This window comes from Acipenser ruthenus, chromosome 6 (genome assembly GCF_902713425.1).
Source record: "Acipenser ruthenus chromosome 6, fAciRut3.2 maternal haplotype, whole genome shotgun sequence".
NCBI lineage: Eukaryota > Metazoa > Chordata > Actinopteri > Acipenseriformes > Acipenseridae > Acipenser > Acipenser ruthenus.
This window is the reverse complement of record NC_081194.1, coordinates 38,027,912-38,043,386: the sequence shown is the minus strand read 5'-3', so window position 1 is coordinate 38,043,386 and position 15,475 is coordinate 38,027,912. Positions and strand designations below refer to the sequence as shown.

Sequence of the window (15,475 nt, the reverse complement as noted above, 5' to 3'; positions counted from 1 at the left end):
AAAGCCTACCTTAAAATTAACAAAAAAATAAAAAAAATAATTATGTACCCGAGGGGACGTGTGTAGTTATACGGGGAACTCTGACCACCCCAGTGTATAGAAAATAGCAGAACGTAGGTTGTATTGACCGGCTTAGTGGCAGTGGGGGCACTGCGTAAGCAGCACTTTCGTTTTGTAGTTTGATTACTGTGTTTTATTTTCCCTTTTTCTTTTGCCTTTTGTTTTCATTATTATTTTTGAGCACTTGTATGTGCACTGGACTGTATACCAGTATTGGTAACCCCGTGGTCCTGTTTACTGTTGCCAATATTCAGGCCACGGACAAAAGCGCCCACGGCGGGTAAAAATAAATCAGTGCGCCTGAGCGGCGTTACAAATAAAACCTTCTGTCTCCCATGTGTGTCAGTGAATTGCCCACCACCCTTCCCCAAAAAACATCAATTGAAATTTGACAATTTTATTTTATTTAAAAGTTTATATTTTGAATCACTACCTTTGTCATCTAAAACAGCCATTAGACTGCACTCGCTCAGCACAGCTCAGCATTCAGGAATTACTCTATGTACCTTTTATTTATTTTTTATATGGAAAGTGAATTAACTGGTTTAGGAGCCTTTGTAGCTGTGTCAGGATCTCCCAGCACTCCACGAAGGTACCCAGTTGCTTCCCTTAATAGTCCTAAGGCTCGGCCCTGAGGTCATCTGAAGCTCCCCTTGGTTACCCATTCATAGGGTCCCCAGGCGATGCAGCTGCAACCCCAGACACCGCTCCTAGGTTCCCCCGAATTGCATCGGGGTCCCCTGCTCTGGAGAGGAGGTGATGTTGCCACCAACCCTGCTATTTTGTTTACTACTACTTTATGAATACAAACTACCCTAACTCATTAAATTTGTCTTGACAAAATAGTCTTTCATTAAATTATCATTTGATGATATTATGCATCAGGACCATCACATGAATTGAATCTATTCAGTCTTAAACAAAGAAGACTATGTGGTGATCTGATTCAAACATTCAAAATCCTAAAAGGGTATAGACAATGTTGACCCAGGGGACTTTTTTGACCTGAAAAAAGAAACAAGGACCAGGGGTCACAAATGGAGATTAGATAAAGGGGCATTCAGAACAGAAAATAGGAGGCACTTTTTTACACAGAATTGTGAGGGTCTGGAACACCCTGACACCCTGGGATCCTTCAAGAAGCTGCTTGATGAGATTCTGGGATCAATAAGCTACTAACAACCAAACGAGCAAGATGGGCTGAATGGCCTCCTCTCGTTTGTAAACTTTCTTATGTTCTTAAGTGGAAGGTGTATGGAACCACCAAGACCCTGCCTAGATCAGGCCGTCCCTCCAAACTGGATGACCGAGCAAAGGAGACTGATCAGAGAGGCTACCAAGAGGCCAATGGCAACTTTGCAAGAGCTACAGACTTTTATGGCCAAGACTGGTCAAAGTGTGCATGTGATAACAATATCCCAGGCACTCCACAAATCTGGCCTGTATGGTAGGGTGGCAAGAAGGAAGCCATTACTCAAGAAAGCCCACCTTGAATCCCGTTTGAAGTATGCAAAAAAACACTCAGGAGATTCTGTAGCCATGTGGCAAAACGTTTTGTGATCTGACGAAACTAAAATGGAACTTTCTGGCCTAAATGCAAAGCGCTATGTTTGGCGCAAACCCAACACAGCGCATCACCCAAAGAACACCATCCCTACTATGAAGCATGGTGGTGGTAGGATCATGTTATGGGGATGTTTCTCATCGGCAGGGACTGGGGCACTTGTCAGGATAGAAGGGAAAATGAAAGGAGCAAAGTACAGAGCTGCCCTCTGCAAGAAAGCTGAAACTGGGACGGAGGTTCACCTTTCAGCATGACAACGACCCAAAGCACACAGCCAAAAGCTACACTGGAGTGGCTAAGGAACAAAAAGGTAAATGTCCTTGAGTGGCCCAGTCAGAGCCCCGACCTAAATCCAATCGAAAATTTGTGGCATGACTTGAAGATTGCTGTCCATCAACGCCCCCCAAGGAACTTGACAGAGCTTGAACAGTTTTGTAAAGACGAATGGTCAAATATTGCCAAATATAGGTGTGCAAAGTTGGTAGAGACCTATCCCAACAGACTCACAGCTGTAATTGCTGCCAAAGGTGCTTCTACCAAGTATTAGGGGGGTGGCGACTTATCCAGTTATGATCTTTCAGTTTTGTATTTTTAATATATCATTTTTTTCTCAATAAAAACTTTTTCCCACTTAACAGTGTGGAGTATGGTGTGTAGATAAGTGGGAAAAAAATCATCATTTAAATGCATGAAACTCTGAGGCACTGACACAACAAAATGTGAAAAAAGTTCAAGGGGTGTAGACTTTCTATAGGCACTGTATATTAAACATCTCAAACCACTAGACCCAAAGGTTGCAGAAACTTATGGAGATATAATAAGTTATACCTAGAACTACCGCAGATGTCATTTCGACTGTCATAGTAAAAAACGGTGGGATTGGCTTAGTGCTGCTGAATTTAAGAGCTTCGCGCTTGTTTTGAATAGCTACAGGTCGTTATTATTTGGTTATTTAGCAGACGCCTTTATCCAAGGCGACTTACAGAGACTAGGGTGTGTGAACTATGCATCAGCTGCAGAGTCACTTACAATTACGTCTCACCCGAAAGACGGAGCACAAGGAGATTAAGTGACTTGCTCAGGGTCACACAATGAGTCAGTGGCTGAGGTTGGATTTGAACCGGGGACCTCCTGGCTACAAGCCCTTTTCATTAACCACTAGACCACACAGCCGTCAGACGTGATTTATCTACTTATTTTCTATTTAAAAATACTTATTTTCTAGTTAAAATGAATAGACCAATAGAACGCAGGACTGCACAGCACGTCTTAGGCGTGATTTATATTGAAAAACAAACAAAAAAAGTTACTGAATAATAATGTACCAAACCAGCTATTGCAAGACTGGAGACGGAAATTACCGTTGAATAGCTAACAGAGTCAAACTCAGGCACAAAATAAAAGGTAAACAGAAAACTCTTGTATAAAACAGTCAAACAAACAAATCTCTGGCTCGTGTTGTTACAGGTTTCCCTCACGTGTAACAAGCAGGCTGCAAAAGCTGTGTCACAGACAATATCCCGAAGGAAAACAAACAATAACATCAAAAAGCTACATTTTTCGCAAACCAAAGTTTTTACGCTGCAAATGTCACAGACAAGATGGGGGAACGTCTGATTTACAAAGAAATGATGGGAAAATACAAGTGAGGAAATCGGAACTAAAGGTAAGCACTATGTTTGGTATGTTAAAATAAACACTCTGTTTTGACTACATTTAACACAGAACAGTTTCGTAGTGTGCGACGCTGCAGTAGTTTTATACGCATTTTAGTATAACGTAAAAAAGACCGCTGCGGTAGTTTTAGATATGTATGTAAGCCTGGTAGTTCAAGTGTTAAAAGGTTACTATCACTTGAGCCATCCGTTTACACTTTAGCACAGACCTGAGCCAGTGTTGGCCCTGTATGTGCACGCATAGCCTCTGAAAAGTAGTGCGTGCCTGATGATGTCATATCGACCACCCCTTGTGTGAAGACACCCCCCCCCAAACACAAAGGAGGAAGTGTTGTATACATTTACACATCAGTCTGACAACTCTTCGTATATGTAAATGTAAACAATAACTCCCATTTATTTTCTTACCCATGAAAAAGATTTGCTATTCAACAAAAGCAAAACTAATTTGTTTAAAACTAAAAATAAACATATGCGACTTTCAATTGTGTACATTCTCCCCCCAGAACTAGCAGTATATAACAACACAATAATAATTTAAAAATTAAGCATTGGGCCTATTTATTGTAGATCATAACATGTTGTTTTCTTTCTATTGTCATCTAATCAAAATATATTAAAATGTACAGAAAGCCAGCTTAGAAAAAATAGATCAGCTATTACGATTTAACCCTTTGCGGTCCTATGTCGGACTCTGTCCGACATCATCAAAAAGACGTAAAACACAGGTCTCTAGTCGTTTTTTTCTCTGGAAAAAGCCGAGAAAACCACCCAATGGCCGAGTGAGACCGATAGGAGCCGAGAGAAGCCGAAAAAAAAAGGGGCGTATCTCATGAATACAGATAGCCTCGACACCACATAGATAACATGGACATAAACAAACAAGATAGCTGCTTCTGCATCCAGCAGTCAAAGAATATCACAGACATTTGCAGAGCTTTTTTAGATGTTATAGTAATAAAATAATGACTTGGATCGCATTATTGAGGAGTTTGGTGATAAAACTAGTGATCAGGAGAAGATTTATCGGTACATACTACTATTACGAGGTATGTGAAAAATATAGCGAATAAGGGGTGGGGCGGGGCTGGAGATGCTGTACTGAGTGTCCTGTTGATATGCAAGTGCCTTTTAAACCTGTTTTACTGTGAAAAAAAATACTTTTAAACAGCGCGTTTAAAATAAACTGCGCGTGTGAAAATAAATTGGACCCGATGCGCCTGAGATGCACTGAACAAAAGGACTGCAAAGGGTTAAACATGTGTGTGGAAGGGTGTGGGAAAACACAAGGCAGACAGAGAAGTTCAAATATGAAACACCGGCACAGGTGCCCAGATTTATTAGTCCCTGCTCAGTTGGCAGCAATGGTATTGTGCCCCGTCTTCATACAACACACACATAGGTGTGTAAACCAAAAACAAATAAGTGAAAAGGCGAAAGGAAAAAGGAAAACAAAATATTTTAAGGAAAAACTACAAAATAAAGTGTGCAGCTTTTTAACCGCAGCTCGTTACTCCCTCTAGCAGTAGAAGCCCCGAGAAACAGGCACTGCTCAATATCCTCTCTTATCCACTGTGGGACGGCTCAGTCCCGCTAAGCTAACTATCTGATATAGTGATAAAAAAAATAACCGGTGCATAGCTTACTTGCACCACCGGGTCTGTGTGTCTCACGCTGGAGTTGCTGCACTGTCTCCACGACTTGCTGCTCCAGTTTCCCTTCAGAGTCTCAGGATCCTGCTGTGAAGTCACACTCCACTATACTTCCTGTATGAGAGGATACAAAACAGTGCCCTTTTATTCAGTCATTCAACCCGTATAATCCCACCCCCCAGCCAATGACAGAGCGTCAGATGATTTCTTCACAGCTGACTCCTGTCAAGAAGACATTGTCTGACAGCGTGGGAATACACGGGGTGTCCGAACCCCCTACAAGCTCACGCATGCGCCTGACGGCCAGTCCAGATCCCTCCCCTCTCACACATCCTCCCCCTCAGAATGGTACCACCAGTCCATTTGAAAATTCTACACCCCTATGCCTTCCCGAGAGAGAAAATCTGTGTTTTGGTGCAGTTTTCCTGCTCGGTGAACAACCCTGAAGGCATAGGGCTGCAGCGCCAGGTACCACCGTGTGATACGGGCGTTGTTATCCTTCATTCGGTGGAGCCATGCCAAGGGGGCATGATCTGTGACGAGGGTGAAGTGTCACCCCAGGAGTTAGTACTGGAGTGCCTCGACTGTCCATTTTACTGCAAGACATTCCTTCTCGATGGTACTATAGTTTTTCTTGCAGGGATGGAGCTTCCTGCTGATATACAGGACCAGGTGCTCACTTCACCGCACCTCCTGGGACAACACTGCCCCGAGAACTGTCTCGGACGCATCCGTCGTTAGGGTAAACCTCCAACTAAAGTCCGGACTGCACAGCACTGGCTTGCTACACAGTCTTCTCTTCAAGGCGAGAAAGGCCCTCTGACACGGCTCCGTCCACGGGACCATATTTGGGGCAGCCTTCCGGGTTAGGTCTGTCAAGGGAACAGTGAGAGTAGCAAAGTTCGGGATGAACTTATGATAATATCCCGCCAGTCCCAAGAAACAGCGCACCTGGGTTTTTTGTGGTAGGAGTCGGCCAGTCAGCCAAGGCTTTCACCTTTGCAACAAGCGGTCTCATCTGGCCGACTCCTACCCGATACCCCAAATACTCAGACTCTCTCTTCCCAATTGCACACTTCTTTGGGTTAGCAGTGAGCCAGGCCTCCCGTAAGGATTGCGGCACTGCCGCTACCTTACATAGATGACTCGGCCAGTCCTCACTGTGGATAACCACGTCATCTATGTAAGCAGTGGTGTACGGCTGATGGGGCCACAAAATGCTATCCATCATCCGCTGGAAAGTGGCCAGTGCTCCATGCAACCCAAAGGGCATGGTAGTAAACTGGTATAACCCAAAGGGAGTCTGTGATGGGGTGCAGCCTATTTTGTGGTGGTTCTGTGTTTTTTGTATTGTTTAGAGTGGATGTGAGTGAGTTTGGGGTATGGTTCAGTGAGTATGTGTGGAATGTGTGGAATGTGCCTGGGCTAATGAGGTGCGAATTGCCCAATTAGCCCAGGCACCTGTATAAAAGGGAGTGGTTGGGTATGTTAGTAGGGTGAGTGTTTGTAACAGAGAGAAGACGTGTGTTAGAGAGAGAGTGAGTGGTTTTTTTTGGTTTGTTTAAAGCCTGTTTTGTGTTTGTCTTTTTGGTTGGCCATCGTGCCTTTTTATTTGTGTTCTGTTAATTAAAATATTTTGGTTTCACTGCACTTTCTGTCTCTGAGTCTTCCCTCTGCCGCTATCCTGCCACAGAGTCGAAAACGCTGTTCTCTCCCGTGATTCTGGGGTTAGGGGTATCTGCCAGTATCCCTTCGTTTAATCCAGTGTCGTCATAAAATTAGCCGTGCCTAGACGCTCCAGCAATTCATCTACCCGGGGCATGGGATAAGCATCAAACTTCAATTTTTCATTGACTCTTCTAAAATCAATGCAAAATCGTGTTGACCCGTCTGGCTTATCTACTAAAATGATTGGACTATTCCAGTCACTCTGGGACTCTTCTATTACCCTCAGCTTGAGCATTTCCTCAATCTCCGCTTTCACTACCTGCCTTTTACTTTCAGGTATGCGGTATGGCCTCTGACAAACTCGTGTCCCCGGCTCAATTTCAATATGATGATGGGCTACTCGAGTCTGCCCCGGGACTGGAGAGAACACGTCAGGAGAAGCAGCCACCAGACTGTGAACCTCACGTTTCTGTCTTGGTGTCAGGTTACTTCCAACCTGAACCGACCCCATCCACGCCAAGACAGAAAGATCAGGTCCCAAATCTGTGACGTCATCGGTCGGCGTCGCTAACAACATCTCCCGTTGCAGCTAAGGCTTCAGGAGGTTAACATGATAAATGTGCTTTCCCTCCTTCGTCCCGGCTGGCAAATCTTGTAACCCACCATCCCAACCTGGCGTTTAACCTCAAATGGTCCTTCCCACTATGCCAGGAATTTACACTCAGAGCTGGATAATAATAGAAGCACTTTATCCCCCGGCTGAAATGTGCGCAAGCGGGCCCCTCTTTTGTAATTGGTCTCCTGTCTGTGTTGTGCCTGCTGCAGATTGCCACGAGCCCATTGACCTGCAGACTCAAGAGACGCCTGTGCAGACCCAACACATACCGGACCATATTCATCGAATTATCTTGCTGTTCCTCCCACATCTCTCTGATGAGATCGAGCACGCCCCAGGGTCTCCGTCCATACAGCAGCTCAAACAGGGAGAACCCCGTGGAAGCCTGCAGTACCTCTCTAATCGCAAAGAGCAGGGGAGGAATCAGCTTATCCCAGTTGCGCACATCACTTTCAATGAATCTACGCATTATGCTTTTTAGAGTTTTATTAAAACGTTCTACCAAACCATCAGATTGAGGGTGATAAACTGATGTCCTGATAGTCTTAACAGTGGCGTAGACCCTCATCTCCACTGTGGACAGGGTTTGGGCAGCAGCTTGCGTCTCCCCGATTAACTGCGGCAGTAGGTAGCTAGCCAACCGATCCTGGGGCCACTGATTGGCCTCCGCCAAACCATCAAATAGTTGGAGGTATGCCTCCGGGCGGTCCTCAGCCGTCATTTTAGTAGGCTGCTGTTATCTGGATGCAGCCCCAGCCCCTCCCTGCACCGCCGCTGTCAGTGTCTGGCGCAGAAAGGTCATCATTTCAGTAAACTGTATCGCATCCACGATTTTATTTATTTTTATTTTTTATTTTTTTAAATGGGCACTGCTGTGTTTTGGCACCATGTGTGGAAGGGTGTGCGAAAACACAAGGCAGACACAAAAGTTCAAATATGAAATGCTGGCACAGGCGCCCAGATTTATTAGTCCCTGTTCAGTTGGCAGATGCTTTTGTGACAGTTCGGGGCACTCGAAAAGACGAAAGGAAAAGGAAAACAAAATACTTTAAGGAAAAACTACAAAATAAAGTGATCAGGTTTTTAACCGTGGCTCGTTGCTCCCTCTAGCGGTGGAAGCCCTGAGAAACAGGCTTCCTACACACTGTGGGACAGCTTGGTCCCGCTAGGCTAACTATCTGATATAGTGATAAAAAAACTGAACAAAAAACAGTGCCCTTTTATTCAGTCATTCACCCTGTATAGTCCCACCCCCCCCCCAGCCAATGTCAGCCGATTTCTTGACTCCTGTCAACAAGACATTGCCTGACAGCGTGGGAATACACAGGGTGTCCGAACCCCCTACAGCTCACGCATGCACCTGACGGCCAGTCCAGATCCCTCTGGATAGCTTCTGCTTAGACAGGGCTTTACCATGGGACTTAGCCCCATAACAGACACAAAATTGTTCAGACTGCCTCCAACTCTGTGCTCTGTCCACATAATATCCTAATGCCTGCACCGGACAAAGCGTATGGAGCTGCCGCTCCCTGTCAGACTGGAAAGGAGGCGGATGAAAAGCCTCCAATTTCAGTCTGGTTAATGTGGAATGCTAAGATCGTTTTTTGGCAAAAAAAAGCAGGATTGGTACGAAGCATAACCTTTGTCCTGGCTTCTGCAAATCGAAATCGCAATCAAAAATGTTTGCATCTCACTCACCCGCATAGCGGATGTGATTACAAGACAGACAGCCACTTTCAAAGATAAATATTCAGCTCAGCTGAATGCAAGGGCTCAAAGGGAGGCTTCATGAGTGCTTCTCAAGCACCACATTAAACCTCCAACGAGAGACAATGTCCTTCATAGATGGCCGAAGCTGCCAAGCTCCTTTTAAAATTTGCCCTGCCAGGAAATGAGCTCCTGGGGAGATTGAATCAATTTTAGGCTGCCAAATAGACCTTTAAATGTAGAGGGGGATTTCCCCTCATCAAATAGGTCCTGAAAAATTGCAGTATAACTGCCATGGGACAGGTCGTGGGGTCAAAACCCTTAAAAACTGTCTGAAAAACACCCCACTTGTACACATACTGGGATCGTGTGGACGCCGCTGTGGTACTGCAAGCAGAGACCAAGGCGGCACAAAACACTACGGGAAAGATTGCAAGCAATCAGACCTGACGCAGAGCTGGCCTAGCGACTGCATGGTGAATCGGAGTTGTAACCTTGTTTGTTCTACAAATTTTGTACTGGTGGTAATGGGGTAGGCCTGGACCAACATTTAACACTTAAGAAGGCTCGAAGTTAGCGTATATTTGGTAGCATTTTGCTACCAAAACCCTTAATTTGCTACTAGTTTTTTTTTATGCAGTAGCATTTTTCTGATACTTTACGCTGCAGTTTATATGACCAACCCTGAGTAAACACATACATAATCACTGGCATTAGTTTTTTAAACACGTACATTAGCTTTCATAAAGCGGGAAACCACTGCTAATAGAGCTTCCCGATTTGTAGATGAGGTGACTGAGGTTTGTACCGCCCCATATAGATACGCGCAAGGCCCACAGTGCAAATCGTATTAGACAGTGGAGTACAAATACAGTCACAAATCACAATTACTCCTGTTTTGGCCTCTTTACACTGGCTCCCTGTGAACAATAGATTTAATTTTGCTGTTAATTGACAAGGCCCTGAATGGATTAGCACCTAGTTATTTGCAGGAGTTACTGACCCTGTATCGTCCAAACTGCACTCTGAGATCACAGGATGCAGAGCTCCTAAAATACGGAATGCTCTGCCTTCATTTGTCAGGGAAGCTGGGACAGTTTTCAAGTCAAGACTAAAAATGCACTTTTATAAATTAGCTTTCTTATCTTAGTGGATTTTAATATAAAATTGCTGCTTTTGTATTGTGTATATATACTGTTATTAGGATTTGTGGCAAAATGGTTTGCAGTGCACAGGTGTACATAAGAACATAAGAAAGTTTACAAACGAGAGGAGGCCATTCAGCCCATGTTGCTTGTTTGGTTGTTAGTAGCTTATTGATCCCAAAATATCATCAAGCAGCTTCTTGAAGGATCCCAGGGTGTCAGCTTCAACAACATTACTGGGGAGTTGGTTCCAGACCATCACAATTCTCTGTGTAAAATAGTGCCTCCTATTTTCTGTTCTGAATGCCCCTTTATCTAATCTCCATTTGTGACCCCTGGTCCTTGTTTCTTTTTTCAGGTCAAAAAAGTCCCCTGGGTCGACATTGTCTATACCTTTTAGGATTCTGAATGTTTGAATCAGATCACCGAGTAGTCTTCTTTGTTCAAGACTGAATAGATTCAATTCTTTTAGCCTGTCTGCATACAACACGCCTTTTAAACCCGGGATAATTCTGGTTGCTCTTTGCACTCTTTCTAGAGCAGCAATATCCTTTTTGTAACAAGGTGACCAGAACTGAACACAATATTCTACATGAGGTCTTACTAATGCATTGTAAAGTTTTAACATTACTTCCCTTGATTTAAATTCAGCACTTCTCACAATATATCCGAGCATCTTGTTGGCCTTTTTTATAGCTTCCCCACACTGTCTAGATAAAGACATTTCTGCGTCGACAAACTCTAGGTCTTTTTCATAGTTCCCTTCTTCAATTTCAGTATCTCCCATATGATATTTAAAATGCAAATTTTTATTGCCTGCATGCAATACTTTACACTTTTCTCTATTACATGTCATTTCCCATGTGTCTGCCCGGTTCTGAATGCTGTCTAGATCATTTTGAATGACCTTTGCTGCTGCAACAGTGTTTGCCACTCCTCCTATTTTTGTGTCATCTGCAAATTTAACAAGTTTGCTTACTATACCAGAATCTAAATCATTAATGTAGATTAGGAATAGCAGGGGATCTAATACTGATCCCTGTGGTACACCACTGGTTACCTCGCTCCATTTTTAGGTTTCTCCTCTAATCAGTATTTTCTATTTTCTACATGTTAACCACTCCCTAATCCATGTGCATGCATTTCCTTGAATCCCTACTGCGTTCAGTTTGAGAATTATTCTTTTATGCAGGACTTTGTCAAAAGCTTTCTGGAAATCTAAATAAGCCATGTCGTATGCTTTGCAATTATCGATTCTCAATGTTGCATCCTCAAAAAAATCAAGCAGGTTAGTTAGACACGATCTCCCTTTCCTAAAACCATGCTGACTGTCTCCCAGGATATTGTTACCATATAGGTAATTTTCCATTTTAGATCTTATTATAGTTTCCATAAGTTTATATATAACAGAAGTCAGGCTTATTGGTCTGTAGTTACCTGGTTCGGTTTTGTCTCCCTTTTTGTGGATCGGTATTACGTTTGCAATTTTCCAGTCTGTCGGTACAACCCCTGTGTCAAGAGACTGTTGCATGATCTTGGTTAGTGGTTTGTAAATAACTTCTTTCATTTCTTTGAGTACTATTGGGAGGATCTCATCCGGCCCAGGGGGGTTGTTTATTTTAAGAGCTCCTAGTCCCTTTAACACTTCTGCATCTGTTATGCTAAAGTTATTTAAAACTGGATAGGAACAGGTCAACATGTGGGGCATGTTGCCCATGTCCTCCTTTGTAAAAACCTGTGAAAAGTAATCATTTAATATATAAGTTGAGTTTACCACAGCAAACAATGTTTTTATAGGGGTGATTAAAAAAATGCACAGGGTCGGAAAAGACAAATCCAAAAAACATGAATTAATCTCTGAACCTGACCTACAGAAACTTAAAACATCTGGCATCTTAACTACCAATGAACCAAGAGGGCTTCTGTATAAAGTGTGGTTTGATATACAGCTACACTTTGCCCATCGAGGCAGAGAAGGTCTGCGAGCGTTGCCCGCAATCGCTTTCAAAGTAAATACAGGCAAAAATGGCTTGAGATATGCAACTGTAATCTACAACGAACACACAAAAAACCACTCTGATGCAACTGAGAGAAATAAAGCTATGCTTCGAGGCAGCATGTTTGAAAAGCCTGGTGACCCAATGTGTCCAGTACAATCCCTCATTAAATACATGTCTAAAATGCCTCCAAAATCCACCATGTTCCTATCTTCAGCCAAAGCCGTTCTCTCCTGAAAACTTATTTGGTATCCTTGCAAACCACTAGGGAAAAATATGATTGGCAATTTAATGGCTACCTTGAGCAAAAAAACAATGCTTAGCAAAAGATACACCAACCACTGTGTAATGGCTTCAAAACAATGTTCCTATTAGCCACATCTATTAGACGCCAAAATACAGGTAAGCTATGGTTCCAACTCGTTTCCATTAATGCATGAATGCAATAAACAACTTGAGAGATTTCTTGTTTGCAATGATTACACATTTATTTTACTCACAAAATCCAGTTTGGCTGTCACACAGTTCCAGGGTTGGATAATGAAGGCATCCCTTTACGAAAAAAATCTATAGTATTCCTACAAGATCCTATAGGATTTCTATAGTACCTTATAGTATTCCTATAATATCCTATAGGATTTCTATAGTATTGTCATTTGTATTACATAGTTCTGTAGTATTGTATAATACTTACTATAGAATTCTAAAGTAGTTTATAATGCCACTGTAGAATCTTATAGTACTTTGGGAGTAACCTATAGTACTACTAGTAATATTATATAGTACTATTGGCAAGTGCTCTAGTTTTATATTATTATTATTATTATTATTATTATTATTATTATTATTATTTATTTCTTAGCAGACGCCCTTATCCAGGGTGACTTACAATTGTTACAAGATATCACATTATTTTTACATACAATTACCCATTTATACAGTTGGGTTTTTACTGGAGCAATCTAGGTAAAGTACCTTGCTCAAGGGTACAGCAGCAGTGTCCCCCACCTGGGATTGAACCCACGACCCTCCGGTCAAGAGTCCAGAGCCCTAACCACTACTCCACACTGCTGCGCTCTAGCCAGGGTATAACCCCTGCCCTGTGGTTCTAACCAGTAGGCCTAATATTATTACTCTACAGATACATGTAGTTGTACTCAATGAATGTTCTAAAACAGATTCCTGTAACCTAGTACTTAGTCTACTTAGCTGTAGCCTACTACTAGGCCTATATTCAAAGTACTGAAATACAGTAACAATCATTTTTATATTTATTCAAATATATGAATAATCTTTTTTATTTATTCAAATATATGAATAATCATTTTTCTAGTTACTCTGAAATGTTTTACAGCATTTATATTTTTTAAATAATATAATATGTTATACAATAATAACTTCAGGATGTGCGTATGGTCTCTTGTTGTTCCATGTTCTGTTCTAAAAACTGCAAACTGATAGAAATGCCTCTCACTACCGTCTCAATACTAAGAAAAAACAGTTCTGTTTGAATAACTTTTACAATATTTACTTTTACAGATTACAGATGTTTAAAAAGTTACATTAAAAATTGTCAACCATCAGTAGTAAAAAAGTACAATACAAAGCACAAACAAAACACACAATGCATGAGAAGCTACAATAGATCATTAATAAATGGTTTGGTAACCTATACATTCTCTCACACTGTTTTTCTATACAATAGATTCTTACCAATGCGTTAAAAAAGCAATAATTTCAGCCCACATTTCTTTAATGAAACATTGTTACCTTTGTACATTTACATTTGTAAATGGGAGGCAGATGATTTAAACCATGAGGAGACTGTTAGGTTCAAATAGAAGTCACCTAATGAAAACAGTTAAAGTAAATGCAGCAAAATAATCACTACATTTACATGCAGACAGACGAGTATTCGGACTACGATATTCTTTAAAAAAAAAAAATTGTTCACATGGGTGTAAGAATAACTATTCCTAATGTATCCCGCGTTTACACGACGTTTCTTTCACAGTGGAAAACTTAACATGCGCCCACCATGATAAAAAATATAGCCTACAAAAACAGTCTGTTGTAAAGAACTAAAATGTGCTACATCAGAGCGAGTGAATTTAAGAGGTAACATGGAGAAGTCTACCTTTGCCAAATAATAAACAGGACCTAGAGCAGAAACTTGTAATGATTGATTAGATGCCTTAATAGGTTCAAGCACTGCATGATGTCCAAGGACATGCTACTAGATAATGGAGATCCCTACAAAGAAATTCAGAATAGGATTCAATTGGATTCTATGGGATTTTGTTAGAAGATCACCTATTTGGTTGGTTGGTGCAGCGATTGTGTTTCAGAATATACACAGATATTTAGTGAGAAAACCATGCTAGGGCGATAAATTGAACAATAAACATGACCCCACTGTGCACTTTATCCATTGTGAAAGTTGACTAAATAAGGGTTGTTCACAATTAGGGGTTCATTTTATTGCAACTTATGCACTGTGTAAGTTTATATATGCAGCTGAGTTTTTCTCTTATGACAAAAATTATATCTTAAAAATGTGTATTTATAAAGGTCCAAAAAGTCCTGAACACCCAAAATTAATCCAGTTCACATGTATTTGGAAGTGGCTGCAACCACTGGTGTAGATTTAGCTAGGGACCGTAGGGACATGTCCTTACCAATGTCAAGGGACCGTTGAATTGTCCCTACCAATAATTTAAAATGTGAAACGTCTTTTGTCAAGTCGTTTTATCCGCTCGGCTCCACAAAGGGTTAACTCTCTCAAGATCCCCTCGTTGCACCTCCAGTCTCCAAAAAAAATAAATAAAAAAAAAACGCTAATTTGATTGGCTTAGGCCCTAGGTTCTCAACCGGGGGCGCGGTGAACGTTTGAATAATAACGTACTAGTAATAATAACACTGACGTGCCAAACGATACTCCCGATTTCGACCCTTTGAGTGCAGCGAGTTATTAAAGAGAGAAAGAGATACCGGTAGCTTTAAAAAGAATGGCACCCTGGGATTTGTGGGTGTTTGGTGGGGTTTTGGGTTGCAATCAGCAGACAATACAACTACAAATTCCATAATACATCACTGTAACACGGACTCAGTGCGCGGCTGATGTCAGGGACCAAGCAGCCTGGTGTTGTTTTTATTGAGGCACGAAAGTGCACAAGGATACAGGAGTGAAAGGTAATTTTCCGAGTTTAAAATAAAATTTTAAAAAATCTAGTCATTCTTAAACTGTATATTGTGCCACAATTTTCACATTTACTTAAAAATAAGAATAAATATAATCAGTTTCATTCGATATTTAGTTTGTTGGTTAATGCGTTGTCACTTTATTTCTATCCAACTCCTTCCTCCCTTTGTGACTAACTTACTCCTTGC

General features: G+C 41.8%; 1 protein-coding gene across 8 annotated transcripts in view; it reads right to left on the bottom strand.

The window, feature by feature from the left end:
- The window catches only part of fbxo16 (F-box protein 16), a 93,025-nt gene that overhangs the window by 51,769 nt on the left and 25,781 nt on the right, over positions 1-15,475 (bottom strand). For 7 of the 8 annotated variants that reach the window (XM_059025364.1, XM_034018985.2, XM_059025361.1 and 4 more), the window contains exon 2: positions 4,947-5,066. The exons of the other annotated variant lie outside the window; for it this stretch is intronic. The gene's annotated coding sequence lies outside the window, so the exon portion shown is untranslated. The remainder of the gene's footprint in view (positions 1-4,946; positions 5,067-15,475) is intronic. 8 annotated transcript variants of the gene reach the window in all.